Here is a 19,394-nt window from a genome sequence, read left to right on the forward strand (position 1 = left end):
AGTGGCTAGAAAAAAGGCTTCGACAAGGCAGCAAATGGGTTTGAAGAGAACTAAGATAGTAAGATGAACAATGTGTTCAATGTGAATGCAATTCATAGTTTAAGAGAGAAAGAGAGAGTGTGCATCTATGCGAATGAGTCTTATAGTTTAGGGTTATAGAAAAGAGGGTTTCACTTTCTATCTTATTCATTGACTTCTCGCATCTCGTAATGTTGATTTCTTGATTATCATTCCATCCATAATTTTGGTGTGGGATAATTTTTAAAATACTAAACTTTATCAGAATGCAATGAAACTTCACACGCACACTCATTGGGTGGCCAAGATCCAAAATTATTATTTTTTAAAAAAATACATGCAGACCGTGGTCCGAAGTCTGGCATCTAGAGTCACTTTCCTAGTGTCTAGAGCCACTTTCTTGGCAAGAAAGTGGCTCTAGACACCAGACTTCGGACCAGGGGTCCGCAGGCATTTTTTCCCAAAAAACTAATTTGGGCTCTTGGCCACCTAACAAGTGTACATGTGAAGTTTCGTCGCATTCCGATAAAAGGTTATGGATTTACGATCATACGATGGTTGGACAATGCGTATGAAGCTACATTAACTTGGTTTTGGGGTTTAAATGGGTTAAAATTTCATTCTTCTTCTCATTTTCACATCTTGCTTTCTTTGCTTTCTCTATTCTCACACCCCTAAACTTTGTCTCTCCTTCATCTTTCCCTCGTAAAAATTACACGGTGCAGCGAATAGAATTTGAGAAAGAGATAGAGATAGAGAGTACACAACAGATAAGAGGAGAATTAGAAATTTTCTTTAGCTCCAAACAACTGATATAGAGATGGCTCTGTCCACACATGTGCTTCCACTGTGAAGCTTAGATGGCGATCTAGACAGAAGATAGGTGAAGAGCTTATGGCTAGTTGGAACAACTCTAACTCGGTGAAAGATAGATAATCGATGGCTACAAAGGGGTTTAGCTTTTATAGACCGTGAAGGCGGTTAGGCCAGCCTGATCGACCTACCATATGAGCCTCCACTAGTCGGTTAGGGAATATTCCCTTTATCATCAGGTCGGGGGCATTTCCCTCGAACCCCCCCAAGCTAGGGGGCACTTCTACGGCCCCCAGACCCCAAAATAGGGGCCTCTTTTAACTCCATTACCCCGCAACTCGATGGAATGTGCCTCGAGTTGCTACTATCTTAACTACTCAGTCCAACCCAAAGAATAGACCCACAATGGTCACCTTTTTGCCATCTGGTCACATAGACCTCACTTGATATACAAGTCAGGACTCAACCAATATCCGGGCTCACATTTGGCTTCTCCTCATAATGGGGGCCTTACAACTTTGAGCACCATGGATCATTGGTGGCACCTTATGAGGGTGGGACATTGAGCATATCTAACACCCCCCTCAATGTCCACCCATAGGTGAACTATCTCCTCGGCCCAATGCCGAGTATCTGAAGATGAACTTGAAGTAGATCCTTCGTAACTGCCTTGGTGAAGATATCTGCTCCATTCTCCTCTGTTGGACAGTAGACTAGTTCCACTATCCCATCCTCCATTAAATCACACACATAGTGATATTGGATCTCTATATGTTTGGTGCACGCATAAAACACTGGATTTTTGGCAATGGCGATGCAACTTTGATTGTCACATCTCAGCACAGTTGGTTCTTCATCTTGCACTCCTATATGCCATAGGATCCTTCTCAACCATACTATTTCACATGCAGCAAAAGAAGCTACCTTGTACTCTGCTTTGGTAGAAGACAATGCCACTGTTGGCTACTTCTTACTAATCCAAGAGAAAATTCTTGAACCCAAAGAGAAACAATAACCAGAAATTGACTTCCTAGAATACTGTCTCCTGCCCAATTTGAGTCACAATTCCCCACAAGAGAAGTTCACGAATTGTATGTGATACCATAGTCAAGAGTTTCCTTCAAGTATCGGAGCACCCGCATCCCGGCCTTCCAATAACTCTCATGAGGTTTGTTTGAGAACTTACTCAAAACACCAATAGCAAAACTAATATTTAGTCTGGTGTTACACAAGTAGATTAGTCGACCATCCTCTTGTACCTCCCAATGTCTGCCAGTGATGATGTATCCTCAACGCATAACTTTGCGTCCACCTCCATAGGTGTAGCTATCTCCTTGCACTCGGTCATGCCAAATGCATTCAAGATCTCCCGTGCATACTTCTTCTGAGAGATGAAGATATTTCTTGGCTCTTGCCAGACTTCAATTCCCAAACAATAGTGCATCAAGTCCAAGTCTGTCATTTCAAACTCAAAACTCAAAGCCTTTCGAGTTTGGTTGATCATATCTTCATCGTCACCTGTAATAAAAAGGTCATCCACATATAGGACAATCACTATAGACTTTTCACCATCCCTTAAACATACAAGTTAGCATCTGAGGCACATCTTTTGAAGTTTAAGCTTAAAAAGAACTTATCGATGGTAGCATGCTCTGGGGGCTTTTTTTAGCCCATACAATGCCTTCTTCAGCTTACACACTTTGTTCTTAGAATAGGGGGTCTCAAACCCTGGTGGCTGAGCCACATACATCTCCTCCTTAAGGTCACCATTTAAGAACACTGACTTAACATCCATTTTGTAAACTAGCCACTTCTTGTGGGCAGTCACTACAAGTACTGTGCAAATAGTGGTCATTTTGGCAATTGCGACAAATGACTCTTGAAAATCAAACCCTTCAACCTGTGAAAATCCCTGTGCAACAGGGGATTTAAAAAAGCAAGCTCTCGATTTGGATTTTTTTCACAAAATTTTCCAAAGCTTGGATTTTTTCAATGTATTTGCCAAAACTTGGAGTTTTTTCACAAAATTTGTAACTTTATGAGGGATAATCTTGTTACCCGTATTAAAATTTGTATTAAACAAGCTATTCAAGGGACCATGTTTTTCAAACTCTCAAAATATACCGAAGAGAGAAAAATGAACAAAATTGGGATGCTATTACACATCTCAAAAAGTACCCTTATAAATGAAACTAATCTCTAAAATAATGAGTCAATCTAAACAAAACACAAAAAGAACTCAATATAGGAAAATATAATTATTTCTCTTGCAACTATTTAGGTAAATTATGAAAGCAACTTATATATAACTATTATATAGTATCGATATGTGGACTTGGCAGCAACAAAGGTCAATATCTTCCTCATCTTCTTCACTAATCACTCCAAAGCTTCTTATATATGCAATGGTTGTAGGGAGCTTTAACTCTAACATATCTAAAAGGGATATAGACAACCCTCTAAGGGAAATTAAAACAAAGTGATCCAACAACTTTATGGAGCAAAATCGAGATTACCTTGAGAAAAAAATTGTCATAACTAACAAAAATGAACTTGGAGCATCAAAACTAAGAAAAAAAAACTTTGTGCACAAAATAAGCATAATTTATAATGAGATCCATCACCTACAGATAGGTAGCCCCCTCAGTGAATAACAAGCTTTATGGATGTATTCTTCATAGCAAAAGGCAAACAATAAACTTGCATAATTTTCATAATAGGAGCAAAGGAGAAAGATCTAGATTACTTTGAAAAAAAATTGGCTCAAACAAAACTGAAGTTGGAGCATCAAAATCAGGAAAAATGAAATCACTTTGCATACTAAATAAGCATAGTTTATAAAGAGATCCCTAACCTATAAATAGATGGCCCCCTCAATGAATCAAAAAAGCATGATCAATAATTCCACTTTTAGATCCTCGTCCAATTACATCCACAAATGGACAACTGGTCCATGATTAATAATGGCTAATTTTACTAGAGTTCTCATTATGCTCAAAAAGAAAAATACCAAATATGTGGTCCCTTCACATCATGTATCCAAAATGAACGTCCACCTCCAAGCTCACCATGCCGGATGTACGAAACATGTGGTTTATGCGGGGGATGAGCGAAAAGTGTCTGAGAACTTTTTGAGGGATGGTTTGCCCTTGCAAGTCCTGTCGATACCTGTGAGCACCACACTTTGGACATGTCTCCATAGTCTCATACTCTCCTCGAAACAGATAGCAATCGTTGATACATGCATGGATGTTACTGTAGTCCATGCCAAGCTTCCGTAAAACATGTCATGAGACTCAGGCAGGGTATTTGTAGGTGGTAATATATGATATTTTAATAACCTTAAAAAAATCATAAAACACCTTGAAAAAGCACAAATGTTTGTAATAATAGTGTCAAAAAAAAAATGAAGCGTATGTACAAGGTACCTGAACAACTCGGTCACACTTGTATCGCTCCACCCATATTTTACTTGCACACTTAAAAGTGCAAGCAGTGTCTTCAAGCGAGATACTCGGCACCCATCATATAATGGTATGGATGCTTCCTCTCTAAGTGGATCAGAAGTCTCGATATCCATGGAAATCAATGCATCGATCATTGCCTCCATCTCAGGCTCCAAGATTGTAGGTAGGTCTGGAAGGTTTCCTGTCTCCTCTGGCATTGATGGTATAGATTGTCCTTGTGAGTGGTAGATTGGCTCCTGCACTCCATCCATCGCACGCCCACGAACTCTTCTAATTGGCCGCAAAGGGTGCACTCCCCCTTGGGACGAGACATCACCTCCCTAGATAGAAAATTTTCCAGCAAGACCCAATCTTATTGTATATGGTATTCAATTAGCTTGCGAGTACAATGCATGATTGATATTAACTTCAAATTACCATTTGCTAAAAATCCGCAATTTCCTGATCAATGATCTCAGATTGAAACTCACCAAATTGCCGTACGTGTTCTATAGACAATCAATGTTTTTGTCTAATTTCCAACTTGCATTGAGAACAAGGACATGGGACAGGCTGATTAAGATACGCCTCACGATCTTGAACAACAGGACGTTCTTCGTTTTCCATCTTGTCTATGTTACAACAAACAATTTAATGACTTGTAATACAATTTGAGAAGACAAGGCTCAAATGGATTTAGTGGTGATCAGTCAATTATTGAGGTGTCTTCTTGTATGGCCATTATACCTTATGTACCTAGCTATGGTCTCTAGGTTATGTACTTTGAGTATCTTAGAGGGGCTCTACTAGGATTACTTATACAACTGCACTAGAGGGCTTTGAGTATAAGTAATCCTAGTCAACAAAATTTATGAGTATCAATGATGATCTCTTAGTCTAATAATAAATCAATCTCAACAAAAAGCATCTTAGTAATGTGGTCCAATCAATTATACTCATAGTCATTACCTTTGAAGAAAATATCGTATGCTCAATTTAAGGGATTCTTCTTCTATGGCAATACTTTTGGGTTCATTTTGATGAAGTACCATAATGACCATTAGCTAGGGGATCATTTTCTTTTAGTCCTTCCGTTGACTAGTTGGCATGATTACTAATTTGTTATGCCTATAAAGTTAACACAAAAACAAGGAATTATGCATATCACAATTAGATCCCCTACTTGGACATTATGAAGGATATTACCAATTTTAAGCCATCTTAAAGAGTCACCAATGTATATGGCCCATGGTAAAGCACATTGCATACCATTATCGATAAGTCTATTATCGTGCATCTTAAATCTCCTAATTAGACTTTATAAAGTGTATGACCAATTTTTAGCCCTCTTAAGGAGTCGATGTAATGGTACCCATAAAAAAAGCAAACATACCATTACCATAATCATGGATATGTTATCGTTCCAATATACACACACACAGGTGGACTACATCTTGACTAGACAAAAGCTATCCATTTGAGTAGACATACATCTCCATAAAGCTATCCATTTGAGTATACATCTATTTCTTTCTCTCCCTCTCTCATTTCCTCCCCCTCTCTCCCTCTCCCTCTCTTTCTCTCTCATTTTCTCTCCCTCTCACAATATATCCTAAAACTCTCCAAAAGCAAAAGGGAGAGGCAGAGAGAGAATGCACTCTCCCTCCCTCTCCCTCTCCCTCTCTTTCTCTTTCTCTTTCTCTCCCTCTCTCATTTCCTCCCCCTCCCCCTCCCTCTCCCTCTCTTTCTCTTTGTCTTTGTCTTTCTCTCCCTCTCTCTCTCTCTCTCTTTCTCTCCCTCCCTCTCTTTCTCTCTCATTTCCTCTTTCTCTCCCTCCCTCTCTTTCTCTCTCATTTCCTCTTTCTCTCCCTCCCTCTCTTTCTCTCTCATTCCCTCTCCCTCTCCCTCTCTTTCTCTCTCATTTCCTCTCCCTCTCACAATATATCCTAACACTCTCCAAAAGCAAAAGGGAGAGGGAGAGAGAGAGTGCACTCTCCCTCCCTCTCCCTCTCCCTCTCTTTCTCTTTCTCTCCCTCTCTCTCTCTCTCTCTCTCTTTCTCTCCCTCCCTCTCCCTCTCCCTCTCTTTCTCTCTCATTTCTTTTCCTAAACAAGCAAAAGAGAAAGTGATTTGAACCTTAAACAAACAAAAGGAGCAGGGAGACTCACCGACGAGATATGGCGACTGTGGGGTGGCTCCTCTTCACAATGAAGGCTCCTCCTCTCCTTCGCAAACAACGGCGGCGGCGGCGGTAAGTCTTCTTCCTCTCCTTCTCTCACGATGGTCGCTCTCTCTCTCACTCTCGCTCTTAAAATACAAAACGCAAAAACGCGAAATAAAGCCGCACTCTGTTTCGGCGTGTTTTTTTTCCCTGTGGAGCGTCGCTATTTGCGTCGCTTTTGCGATGCAAATAGCGACGCCAATACCCGCGTCGCTACCTGCCGTCGCTATAAGCTTAAATCCTTGTAGTGGAGGAGGAAGTAATAAAATGTAAGATAAAAAAGAAGATATGTTTAAAATATTACACACAACTTCCAATGTAAGAGGTAGGTCCATATTGAACGTCCATCATGAGAGAATGTTTCTCTCAAACACCGAAAACTTATTTACTAAAATATGTAAATGATGACGGCACCTGACATCTGACAAAATAAAGCGTGCTTATAAAAATCTGTGCTACATCATGACCTCGAAAACAATTTATAAATACTTGCTAAATTTATTTTTGAAAATACATGATTTTTTTAAAAAATAGTTTAACTAACTGTTATGATTTTTCAATATGTAGCCTTTTGTAATGATTTGGTTCATTAATAGATTGATTCGCAACTTCAACCGTCTCACTAAGAACTTGCCCATGGAGTAAGAGCTCATTTAATCCATATTTGGTGGGGGTACTATTATTTCTAGGTTTAAAGAAATTGATAAACAATAGGCATGCTATTAGATATAATATTTCGCATTCGCAGCTCCATTGTTTGCAAAGTTTCAAACCGGCTTTTGTGAGAGATGATGGTAGAAGTTACTCTTCAATGGTCAATCAGCTCCCAATCACTAGAATGTATTGTGCCATTGAGGGATGGAAAGATTCTTGTGAGCTCTTTTTTTCTTCAATCACTTCTACCCCCTGACTGAAAGATGGTAGGCTTGTATGCTATTTTCCAACTTGACGCTTACAGTGAAGAGATCACAATTCATGGCCAGTTGGATATCAACGGTGTAGAGAAATTTTTGCTCAATTCTTCTCTTTCATGTTAGTATAAAATTGTACATTGTGATACCACTTTCACAATGGACCACGGTGAAGGACTATACACTGTAGAAAATAACAAACAAGCTCATTCACTTTTGGGACCTGTGGTAGACATTTCATCCGATTCCTTCACAGAGACATCATCTCAAACTTTTTCGCCACTTATAACAAATGCTTTTTGTGCACTCGTATCAACTCCGGCTATTGACTTAGATTTGGATGATGGAATTGATAGTTCTCATTCGTTTCCACCAATAAAGAAAGAGATTTTACCTTGGATTGCAAACATCCCCAGAGGAAAGAACTTGAAGGATTTATTGCAGATGAGTGAAGGCCCTTTTTTTGTTACTGAGATTCCAAGAGAGTACAATGGTTTTGTTGCTTTTGTTCTTCTGCCTACATATGGCACATCTTCAAACATGGTTGGGATGTAGCAACAGTATGATGGTCATGTCTGGACAAGACCCCATCTGTTAACCCCACGTCGAGATGGCGAAAAAATGAAGGAAAAAGCAAAAGGAAGATGGAAAAAGAGCAAAGACATGCAGGCGGCCTCTAAAGATGAACCGGGTAAAAAGTGCAACTTTAAATGAAAAGGCGCCTCGAAAAACTCGAAAAACTCTTGTAAAAGAGCGCCAGGCTCTCTCCTGTGCCAATTGTAAAATACTAGATGGGTGTAGGCTAGAGGCATAAGGCTAGAAGAGTGAAATGGAAAAAGGACTTTGCCATAATGGCCGGTCATGTAAAAAAGGGATGGGTGCCCATGGGATTTTAGGGTTTGTATATATAAAGTTCAAAAAGTGAATATGAGCTCATTCTTGTGTGTGGCAAAAAGTGGCTCTCTTCTTCTTCTTCTTCTTCTTCTTGTTCTTGCTTGCTTGAGCTTGTGCTTGAGAGAGGGAGTGTGAGAGTGTGAGGGAGTGAGTGTGTGAGGGTGAGGGACCGTGGGGTGGAGAAGCTCTCCATCTTCTCCTCTTCTCTTCTCTTCTCTTCTCTTCTCTTCTCTTCTCTTCTCTTGCTCGCGATGATGGAGCTTGGAGCGTGGAGCTTGCTTGAAGCTTGCACTTAGATCGTGGAGCTACCGGAGTGCGCCGGAGAGGAGGTAACTCAAACGGCATGGAGGTAAGATCACTATACCCGTAGATGTGGATGGCGCATCGGCTATGTGAGAGGTAGCCATTAGTGCTTGGCTTGGAACACTTGAAACAATAAGCGGTCCGTGGGTCTTGGCGGTTGAGTAAAAGCTTCCACATTTTGGTTCCATTGCTGGGACCAACGGATTCAAGCTTGAGCACTTGCGCGCCTCATATCAAGCATCGAAGTAAGGGATTCATCCCCGAAACGGAGCTTGAGATAGGTAGAAAGTTTGGGTGTTTTTTATTTTCAAAACAAGTATTTTGGGTTATTTTTTTTGTTTGATGATTAGGAAATATGGAAAAATAATTTCAGTGTTTTTCTTTCGATTCTTATTGCATTTAGAGTAGGTTAGGATTAGGAAGTCGCACCGGAGAAGGGTAGGGTTTACTATGGCAAAACATGGCAAAAATCGTGCAAAAGAATGGCAAAAAGCTCACTTGTGATGCCTAAGATCGGCAAGTGAGTGATTGGGGGCACAACACCGTACCTGGGAAGGGGTATAAGAGCCAAGAGGCCAAGGGAGAGCTCATTTGCAATCATTTCAGTGAGAGAGAAAGAGAGAGAGAGAGAGCTATTGTCAAATTTGATTCGATCGCACCAACAACGAGCCCACCACTCTATCCAAGTAGATGAATCCCTTCCCTTAACCCCTTAGGTAGGATCTGGAGGTTTGTGCCTGATACGATTGAGTAAATTACAAGGAACGATTGAAATCGAATTCGCACTGTTGATGTGCACCGCGCTTGGCCCGTCAGAACTGTCATTTTTGGGTCGAGTCCCAGAATCGGCCCTCAGCCCCTTACCATTCGACCCACTTGGCCCAAACCCTAATCGGCCCAATCAGGCCAAACTTACTCAGCCCGTCCGAGTCTACCATTCGGACTGCAGACCAATTCGGCCCCCTGCCACATGTCAAACTGGACCCTTGACCCACTTCCCTCGGCCCTTCCGAGCGACCTCCTCTGAATTAACCACTTGGCCCGCCGTTCAAGCCAATCCGTCGGAGTGACTTCGTCTGAGTCCGCTCCTCCGCCCCCGTCCGAGCCCACCTTGTCCAAGTCCCAAATTCGGCCCTCGGCCCATGTACCTCAGCCCGTTCGAGTGGCCCACTCGGACTCTGCAATTCGGACTAGTTGGGCAGAGTGTAGATTTTTACCAAATTTTCAAAATTTTGACTTGACCCGGCTAGAACTCAGTGGCTTAAACTATCAAAAGCCCTAAGGACGCTCAGAACTTGATTTTGGCACACGGAATAGGCAAAATCGTAGGGTGCAATCGCTTAGCAGCTAGAAGTAGGCAGTTGCTAGACCTAGAGACCTAGACGAAAACCGCTGAGTTGTAAATCCTGATTGGACAAAAAACAAACAAGGCAACATATTAGAGAAACCCTAAACCCTGCCAAGACGGCCAGAAAATTGACCAACAAGCCTATTAGGCCCGAAACAATGCAAGAGTGCGTAAGACGCCTAGAAATTGGTTGTTGCACTCACCCTGAATTTCCACACTTGAAGTACACTTAAGGAAACTGAAAGCCTAATTGAGCACAAGTGCACAAGAAAAGAGACACACATTGAGTGGCAATAAATTGAGGATTGTATTCAATAACTGAAGGAACTCACCCAGATAAACCACTCAAGGAACCCACCAATAGGAGAGGACCCAAGACATAGACAAACCATCAACATGCAAAAGTAGGACCAAGCAAGGGGCGCCGACAAAGTGGATTTGACAAGTCTACTAATCCTAATCAATAGCTTGGTGGAGCACGATAACTCAACGATGGCAAAATAAAGTTCAAACCAGAGATCTAACGAGGAATTCGACTTAGGAGTCTTTCCAGATGCTATCCAACAACTGGTCAGCAGTTACGACGCTCATGCTCGGTATGAGCACCACGGTAGAACATCAGACGATATCATCGCAAATCTAGAAGAGGAGAGAAAGCTGGCCCACAGAGCATTGCAAAGCATGGCTGAATACAATAGGGATTAGTAGGCTAGGAGCTAAAGGCAAAGCATGGAGTTGCGAGAGGTGCAGCGAGTGCTGAACCTGGCTAGCAGAAATCGAATGGACCATGAGAGAGCACTAGAAGGAGACTTAACATTGAGTGAGCTTCTCATGAAGCAGCTACTTGATAACACGGCTGCAGAGCAAAGTGCCACGGCTCTAGCGACATCGCTGCTCGCAAGATTAGGAGCGAACCAGGGCTCAAAGAGCCAGTCTCAAATCCCTATTGTTTCCAAACAACTCGATAAGTACCAACCCCATGACGATCCATACAACTTTGTTGAGCAGTTCGAGCAAGTCTACGAAGCCAACGACCTAACTCAATGCTCTCAAGCGTTTGGGCTTTGCTTGGGCGACAAGGGTAGGATGTGGTATACGAGCTTAGATAATGCAAAGTGATCCAACTTTGATGGCCTCAAGGATCTCTTCATTAAGAGATTTGCCGAGCCCAGATACTCCGATAATCTACTAGTACGCTTGATGAACTTCAAGCAGAAAGAGGAGGACATTCGCGATTACGTGACCCATGTGCGGAGTCTCTTCAAGAGAATCCCTACTAGGGAGCGACCAACTGAAAGAGCAGTATCAACTGTATTCATCAGCGGGATTCTGAACGAGGAACTATATAAGGCTTTGGCAGGCAAATTGAGCTTGCAGCGAGAGGCATTAGCTAGAGTATTTGAGAAAGCCATCCAAGTTGACGATCAGCTAAAGGAACGAAGCTCTAGGAGCTCGAACTCTGAGCAAACCAACTCGTGAAATTCAGAGAGAGCGTCAGCCTCGAGTGAGCAATCAGTCCCATCATCTCAGGATAAGGGAAAAACCACCGAGATGAACCAAGACTTGGCTGATGTTAAGATGGAACTAGCCAAGTTGGAAGACATGTTGAGATGACCAATGCACCCACATGTCCAATGCGTGTACTGTGGCAGAAACCACTTGCCAGCCGAGTGTCAAGACCCTAGGTCAAGACCTTGCGCTAACTGAGGTAGGTTCGGTCATGACGTCGCGCATTGTAGATTGCCAAGAAGACTTCCATACTCACAACCATACGGCCAGCCTTACCTAGCGAACAAGCCGCAGGCATTTTTTGGAAGGGGAGCCCCATTGGCCCTCTCTACACCTAATGACATTAAGCCGGCTATTCCTAGGATGGAAATAAATCCTACAGGCATTTCTAGACCGCCCGGTCCTTACATAACCCATCCACCGAGTGACGCTCCTATCCACTATGTGAAATAACCGAACGAGGAAGAAGCTTACATATGCCCTTACGTCTCGCATGACGACGAGGGCAACATTGTCCTCATGGATTATCGCCCCGTACCGGTGATGGCATTAGGAAGAGGACGAGGTAAAGGCCTAGGAGGGCAGACGTAAGATCCAATCACTTGTTGGACTTGTGGTCACCCAGGCCATGTCTCATCACACTGCCCTAAAAGGGAGCAGCAAAACAGAGACAAGGCTGACCAAAGGTGTGCTGAGTGTGGAATCACCCATCTCTTTGTCGATTGCCCAAAGCAAAAGCCATCTTCTAGCTCAGCCAACATGTTATCTGTCCCATTGGGGCTGTTTGGTGTCGAGAACCTCGATGGGGAGGCCACACCTATCCCATTGTGGGTCATGACCCGTGCCCAAACAAAGTAGGCCGGCATCTCTCTGCCAAGACCTAACAATCTCGATGTAGCCTCGATAGGAAAGAAGAGCCGTAGACGGAGGAGAAAGAGGTTGGAAGCTAAAATCACACTAAAAATGGAGAGTGCTACAACTCTGCCTACTGGAAAGAAGGTCTCTAACGCAGAGGCAGAGACATTAGTCTCTAAGACGGGCGAAAAGGGAAGCGCTAAGGTAGGGGAATATCCGCATCCAAAGCGACAGTTAGAGGCCATAGAAAAGTTGAAGGAATGGGTGAAGGAAGACCAAGAGCATCTAAAAGACGCTGAGCCCATCCTAGAGGACAAAATCGATGACCTCTCCAGCATAAGTACGCCAACCTCACCTCCACAACCAAAGTCGAGAGAAGCAACTGCACCACAAGCACTGCCGCTAAGGCCAAGCCTCGGTGCTACAGGGCCGCGGTTCAGTCACGGCCACTGGTCAGGATGATTCAGGTTGGGAGAGAGACGAACACCCAACGATCTCCTGACCACGTTGGTGACTACTCCTGTAACACTTAGCCTGGGAGATCTGCTTAGGCAGCACTCCACCCTATGGCAAGATCTTAAGCAGTGGGTTGAAGGGTCACAAGAGCAGGTCACGATAGACCCTCATGACCATGATGCAGAGATGCAAATATTGAGTTTGACGCTGCACTCTATGCCTAAATCCTTGCACGTCAATGCCTTTTGGGAAGGTTTCGAGATGCATGCAGTCTTACCAGTTTTAGCCCTAGGCGATACAACGAGGAAGGGAATCGTGGACACGGGGGCTGGGGTTAGTGTGCTTAGCCACGTAGTGCTTCAGACTTGGGGAAACCCACATGTTGAGACTGCTAGGTTTAATGTCACACTAGCAAATAGTATGAGAGTCAAGCCATTCGGGGTGCTTAAGAATTGGCCAGTGAAGATCGCAGGTGTCCAATTCTCCATTGACATTATAGTCATAGGGAGTGGACTATGACATCCTATTAGGCTGACCCTGGATGCGCAACGCTAGAGTCATCGAAGATTGGGGCAACGGCTTGATCTTCCTTGGCAATAGGACGGATGCCATGAGAGTAGAGATGGACACCTGGAAGACCTCACTAGTCGATTTAGATGCCATCTCTGCTATGCTCAAGGGTAATGCTCAGGTCAAGAAGTCATATGCGCCCTTGACCAAGTATATTCCATGCCCAGAGGACGAGCGGGATTGGATGCATATCCTTACTACAATCGACCTGTCGTTCTCTGATCACGAGGCATATGAGCAAGCCATCAAAACAATCGGCAAGGCTAATGACACACCCTCCATACCAGTCTGCATGCACCCCTTCAGGGTCTTAAGTGGTAAGCAAGGGTCACCTCTCTTTTGTCTTACCACCTCGCCTGGCATCAGCCTTTTTCCTCAGCCGGAGTATACATGGCATACATTTTTAATTAGCAATCAGCATGAGATGCATTGGAAAGGAGACATTGGGCCTTTTCATGAGATGCAAGGAATGATGAGGGCTGGGGTAGGGGTTACCTTGGCAGTCTAGTGACTCACTGGCTCCTACTTACCCACTTTACAATGGCTAATATTCTTCCAAGATCATAAGACAAGGTATGGGTTAATGTCATCCATTACAATGATATCCCGGGAAGAGGTATGATGCTTGTAGACAATTTTAGCGGCATTTTTATGTGCATGTGCAACTCCTATGTTGGCAGTGTCGCACTTGCTTTTTTGACGTTATGGTACCATTGTTATGCAGGATGCTATTGGTTACATTTATCAATGCCACGATTATAATAGTGCATTTTTACATGAGCATGGCATTGCTTAATACAGGGTGGATAGAGAGAAGCAATAATTTTTCCGATATTAAGTTGTTGTTTACCGTCTTACTCCATCATATCCTGATGATCAAGTAAATGTCAGCTGTCCCTGTTGGGATTATATTTGTTGGTATATGGATGTGACCAAGGGCTACTCTTTAGGATGTTTACCAGTGGCACCTATGCCCTATTATGATAATGCAGCCACAACTTTGCTCCATGATGTGATGGAAGTTTTTAGCGATGCACCTAATAGCGGGTCTCTGATCTCCAATGTGCCTACACTAGAGGCTATTCATAAGCATCTTATATTTGATAGTTTAGTTGATAGGTTTAACTTTGATAGTGTAGATGATTTTGGGTTGACTTTATTGTTTGTGTTAGAAGTTTTTCGAGAGTGTGAGGATTTTAGTTTAGATCTTTTGTTTTCTTGGTTTCTTTTGTGTTTATTTTATCCTATTTTTAAAAAAAAAGAAAACTTTGAAAAAAGTCGACTTGTTTATGCCTTTTTATTTTAGATTCTAGCGGACTATAGCTTAGTTAGTCTTCACATAACTAGGTAGTTAGTTGCATGCACAGTTAGGGTATTCCTTTCAATGCTAGGATTTAGTGATACTTAAATTTAGCTAGGTGGAGGTTCTATATGGGGGTATAATTATCAAGTGGAGCAATGCAATGCTATAAACAAACAACCAGTGGAAGAATTAGGATAGATCCATTAATTGAGATTGTGACATGAGCATATGAAAATTATTTTGTGTGGGGGAGTTTCAATATTTATTTATCTAACCCTTTAACCGTGTATTGGTTAGTGTATGATTTATGTGCAGATTTGGTTCTCATCTTAATTTAAATGCTGTTGCATACTTATATTGACAATTCTTAGAGTTGCAATATCCCCGTAATAGGTTGTTTTATATCTAATCTATCGGTTTATATTTGTTTGAAATAAAGGAAAGTTATATATATATTTGTTTGAAATAAAGGAAAGAGACTCCAAAGTAAAATAATAATAAATTAAATTCGAGAGAGTATATCTATTTATTCTTCTAGAAAGAAAAAGAAAAAGAAAAAGAAAGAAACAAACAAGAAAAAAAATACCCTAAAGACTGAAGGGCTTTAAAAAACAAAAAACAAAAAGAATATAACCATTGCCTTTGAGATCCTGGTAGGCTATAGGGATTTCCTTGATGAGTGCCTTGCATTCGATGCCTTGTATCTCTTTGGGGTGGGACCTTTTGGGAAGGAGAATAAATATATATAATCTTTTGATTAAAAGTAATGAAGGAAACACTTTTTAAAAAAAACCAAAAAGTTGGGAGTTGGGGATCATTGACTAGTTGTTTTAGTAGAACATTGAGGGTTAGCAATTAAACCATAGTAGTCCTATTTGGTATTGTAGTATTACATTGCTTTATATGGGTTCTTTGATAGGCATGGACCTTATCAACAATGCTATTTCAGAAACAATATTTCTGGTAGGATAGTAGTGTGGCATTTTATTGCCTAGAGAGATTATTGTTGCTTAATGGCTCTAGCACACTTCCTAGTTGGTATGCTCCCTGCATTGGATTTAGCTATGTTATGCACTCTAGTAGGGAGAGTGAGTAAAGGGGAATGCTAGTTTGCATAAGTTTTTACTTGCACGATTTGTCTTGTTTAATTTATAATTAGCAATATATTTATATTCCTTTTCAGTGTCTACTAGTCTTCTTTGTGCTATGTTGTTGCAGATATTATAGCTGCGCTCGTGAGGACACCTTGCAATTAAGTGAGGGATAGTATATTTTTATTTGAAGATGCGTAGCGGTGCTCATGGTATAGCTATGATGTGCAATCTTCGTGGTGCACTTGTTGTAGCTGTACTTGATGCCAGGAGGCATATTCCACAGTGGATTCCGTGAGGTTTTACGGTGGATTCCGTAAACTTAGATGACCGGGGCTCATACGCAAAGAGGATTCTTTGTGCAAGAAGTTGATGGGGACGCCTGTCCTTTTCGGGCGTTTCATTAATTTAGTGTGTACATGGGTGATTCCATAGCGGGTGATTCCGCAAAATGCATATTAAATTAATAAACGTTTATGAGTTTAGAGTGCGCACTCGTAATAAATTAAGGTTAGGATTTATTTCTAACCAGTTGATTTATTTATGTAGCTGAAGACTGCTAGGTATTCACTTTTGTCGGTTTAATTGTGTTATTTTACTAACGATTGTGAATGCTTCAGTTGATGTGTAGAGATAGCAGCAGTGGCGGAGGAAAGCATTGGAGTCTAGCGGGTTTTCGACCTTTCGACTATATTTTGATAGGCGCCACGCCTATATTTTGATTATGTCTATAGAGACATCGATTATTTATTATTATTTTGTATGCGCTTATGCGCCTGGATATGTTATTTTTATTTGGACATTGAGATTGGGCGTGCCAGACTCTTTGGGCACCATCCATTAGCTTTATTTTCCTATTTTTGGTAGAAAGCAAACTCAAAAAGCTAAAAGCTTGTCATATTTTTGTAATTGGGCTATTTTTGAGCAAAAAGATTGGAAATATATATTAAATACATGCTTTGTGAAGCGCTCACACAAGGCATGGGGGAGATTCAACCCAATTTGTCTCTTGTCTCATGTCGTGCTTGTTTTTGACATTGGTCTTTGTGCTAAAAAGTAGAGTGCTTTGTTCTTGGGGACCTTTGGGAATTCGCTACGTGAGCTACCTGCGTCCGATCTGCGCACCAGTGGTATCAGAGCGGAGCAGAGATCAAGGGCTTCCAATCGCTACCAATCTCGGGCGAAGGCGGAGCTCCAGGAACAAACGACCTCTACAGTCAATCTCGTCGCGAACCGTCGATACAGGCAGACTTCTGGCGATCAAGAACCCCTGTTTCCACTCTCAGATCGCGAAGGACCACTCTCTGTCGGCGGAGGACCACTCCCTCAACTCCATGAACAAGTCGTGATGAAACTGTGAGAAAAGCTCTTAATCCTATTAATCAAAAGCTTAATCATAAAGCTTAAGGGTATTAGAGAAGCTTGATTAGCTTCAAATCAACAAATCGTTGCCAAGAGGAGGACCCCCGAAAATCGCGGAATCAAAAACGGCCCCCCCCCTCCCCACGATTGAAAAACGGCGGCCTGCTAGTCCACCAATTAAGCTCTTAAGCTTAATCACCAAGCCTAATTAAGCCAAATCATACAAATCTCTGCAAGTCACACAGATCTGACAAGTCAAAATACTCCGGGTCACGCACTCCAGAAGACAAGTTTCGCAAGTCGACACTAATCAAGTCCTGCAAGTCCTACAAATCAGCTAAGTTCAGCAAGTCAACAACCCTGCAAGTCTGTTAAGTCTGCAACTCTGCAAGTCAGACTAAATCAGAACTGACTAACGCTCGAAACTCCTAGAAGACTTGTTCGTTTGCAAAAACTCAGAACTGGAAAGTTGTTCGCAGCAAGCTGTTTTACCTATCTGCAACTTCGTTGAAGTACTTTCAGCAAACAGAGACAGAAATATTTCAGAATTTCTGAAAATTGAAGAAGAAAATACCCAAAAATACATAGCCTTGTAACCCCAAATTTGAGCTACGCTCATCCCGCTAACTGATTTTGAGTGAGAAAGGTTTGTTGAGTTTTACAGGATGACTACCCCACATATGGATGATCCTATGGCTGAAGACGACCTACCCGAGCCTACCATGGAGCAAAAGCTGGATCTTATCATGTTGCAATTAGACGAAGAGCGAAGAGCTAGGCAAGCCTTGCAAGCGCAATTGACAAAGCTACAAGGAGCGTCCACTGACAAAGAAGAACCGCAAGCTGAAGATTTGATTCGCCGTACCATCGACGCCACTCTTGAAGCACAAACCATTCGCAAGGAATCCAAGATAAGTAAACGAAGTTTCAAGTTTCGCACTTTCAATGGTATAAGAGAAGGAAAGACTGTTTTATCATTCATTAGCCAGTTTGATGACTATTTCCATGAGGAAACTTATCTTGAGAAAGATAAAATCAAGTGTGTTACTAATCATCTGATAGATAGAGCATCACTTTGGTGGACTGTCGTCCGCAAGAGCATAGAATGTCCTGCTACATGGGAAGATTTCAAGAAGAAATTCATGCAAAATTTCCTACCACCGCAATTTCATGAGAAGGCAATCAAGCAATGGGATTTACTCCAACAACGCGACCGTGAGCCTATACCACAGTATACAGAGCGTTTTTGGAATGCACTCTTACAACTACGCATGCTTGAAGACGTACCAGAGACGACACATAAGCGGAAGTACATGTCTGGACTTCTTGGACATTACTACGCTGAGGTGAATATGTTCAAGCCTGCTACTCTTGAAGACGCTATCTCCTTAGCTCACGACACTGAAGATAAGTTACGTGGAAGAGATCGACGACCACAGCCATTCCAAGCAAACGGTAATTATGGATCTAAACAATTCAATTCAAATTTCAGAAGGTTTAATCCAGGTCGTTTTTCACCACCATCTTTCCGCAAGAATTGGCCTAAACCACCCGCATTACCATCCACTGTCAATCCAAATCCTAAGCCTATCCAACAAGCAAATCCAAATATACCCAGACTCCCAGCCATTGCAAATAATGTGACCAAAGCCAAGCCTATCGTATGCTACAAGTGTCACCAGCCAGGCCATCTCGCAGCAAATTGTCATTCAAAGAAGCCATCAGCACATATCAACTACCTTGGAGCTATGGACGAAGACGAGCATGAGGATATGCCGGATTTCACTGAAGATGAAGATGATCCTACTACTACTTCCGACACTTTACCAGGTATGCCTACTTTACATTCATTGTTGACTATGAAATGTATGGTGCATGGAAAAGAAAGAACTGTATTGCATGATGACGGTAGTACGCATGACTTTATTTCAGCAAAATTGGTAAAGGAATTGAAATTGCATACAGTACCTACGCACTATCGCATAAAAGCTGCATTTTTAGGCACTAGGTACAATGGCACACAAGAAGTTCAAGATTTAGAAATTCAAATTGGTCCATATATTGAAAGAAGAAATTTCTTAGTTGTCCCATTACAGTCTAGCGACATTATTTTAGGAATGCCATGGAGACACCAACATAATCCCAATATAGATTATTCCACACACACAATGAATATAAATTTTCAAGGAAAATCTATTACATTATTTGGTATGCATGCATCTCATATGTTTCCACTGCTTTCGCATACTCAAGCAAAACGTGCACTACGCAAGAATACTAAATTATATCTCATTT

Source organism: Lygodium microphyllum, chromosome 17 (genome assembly GCF_053477565.2).
Source record: "Lygodium microphyllum isolate KBCC chromosome 17, Lygodium_microphyllum_v1.1.10, whole genome shotgun sequence".
Taxonomy (NCBI): Eukaryota; Viridiplantae; Streptophyta; class Polypodiopsida; order Schizaeales; family Lygodiaceae; genus Lygodium; species Lygodium microphyllum.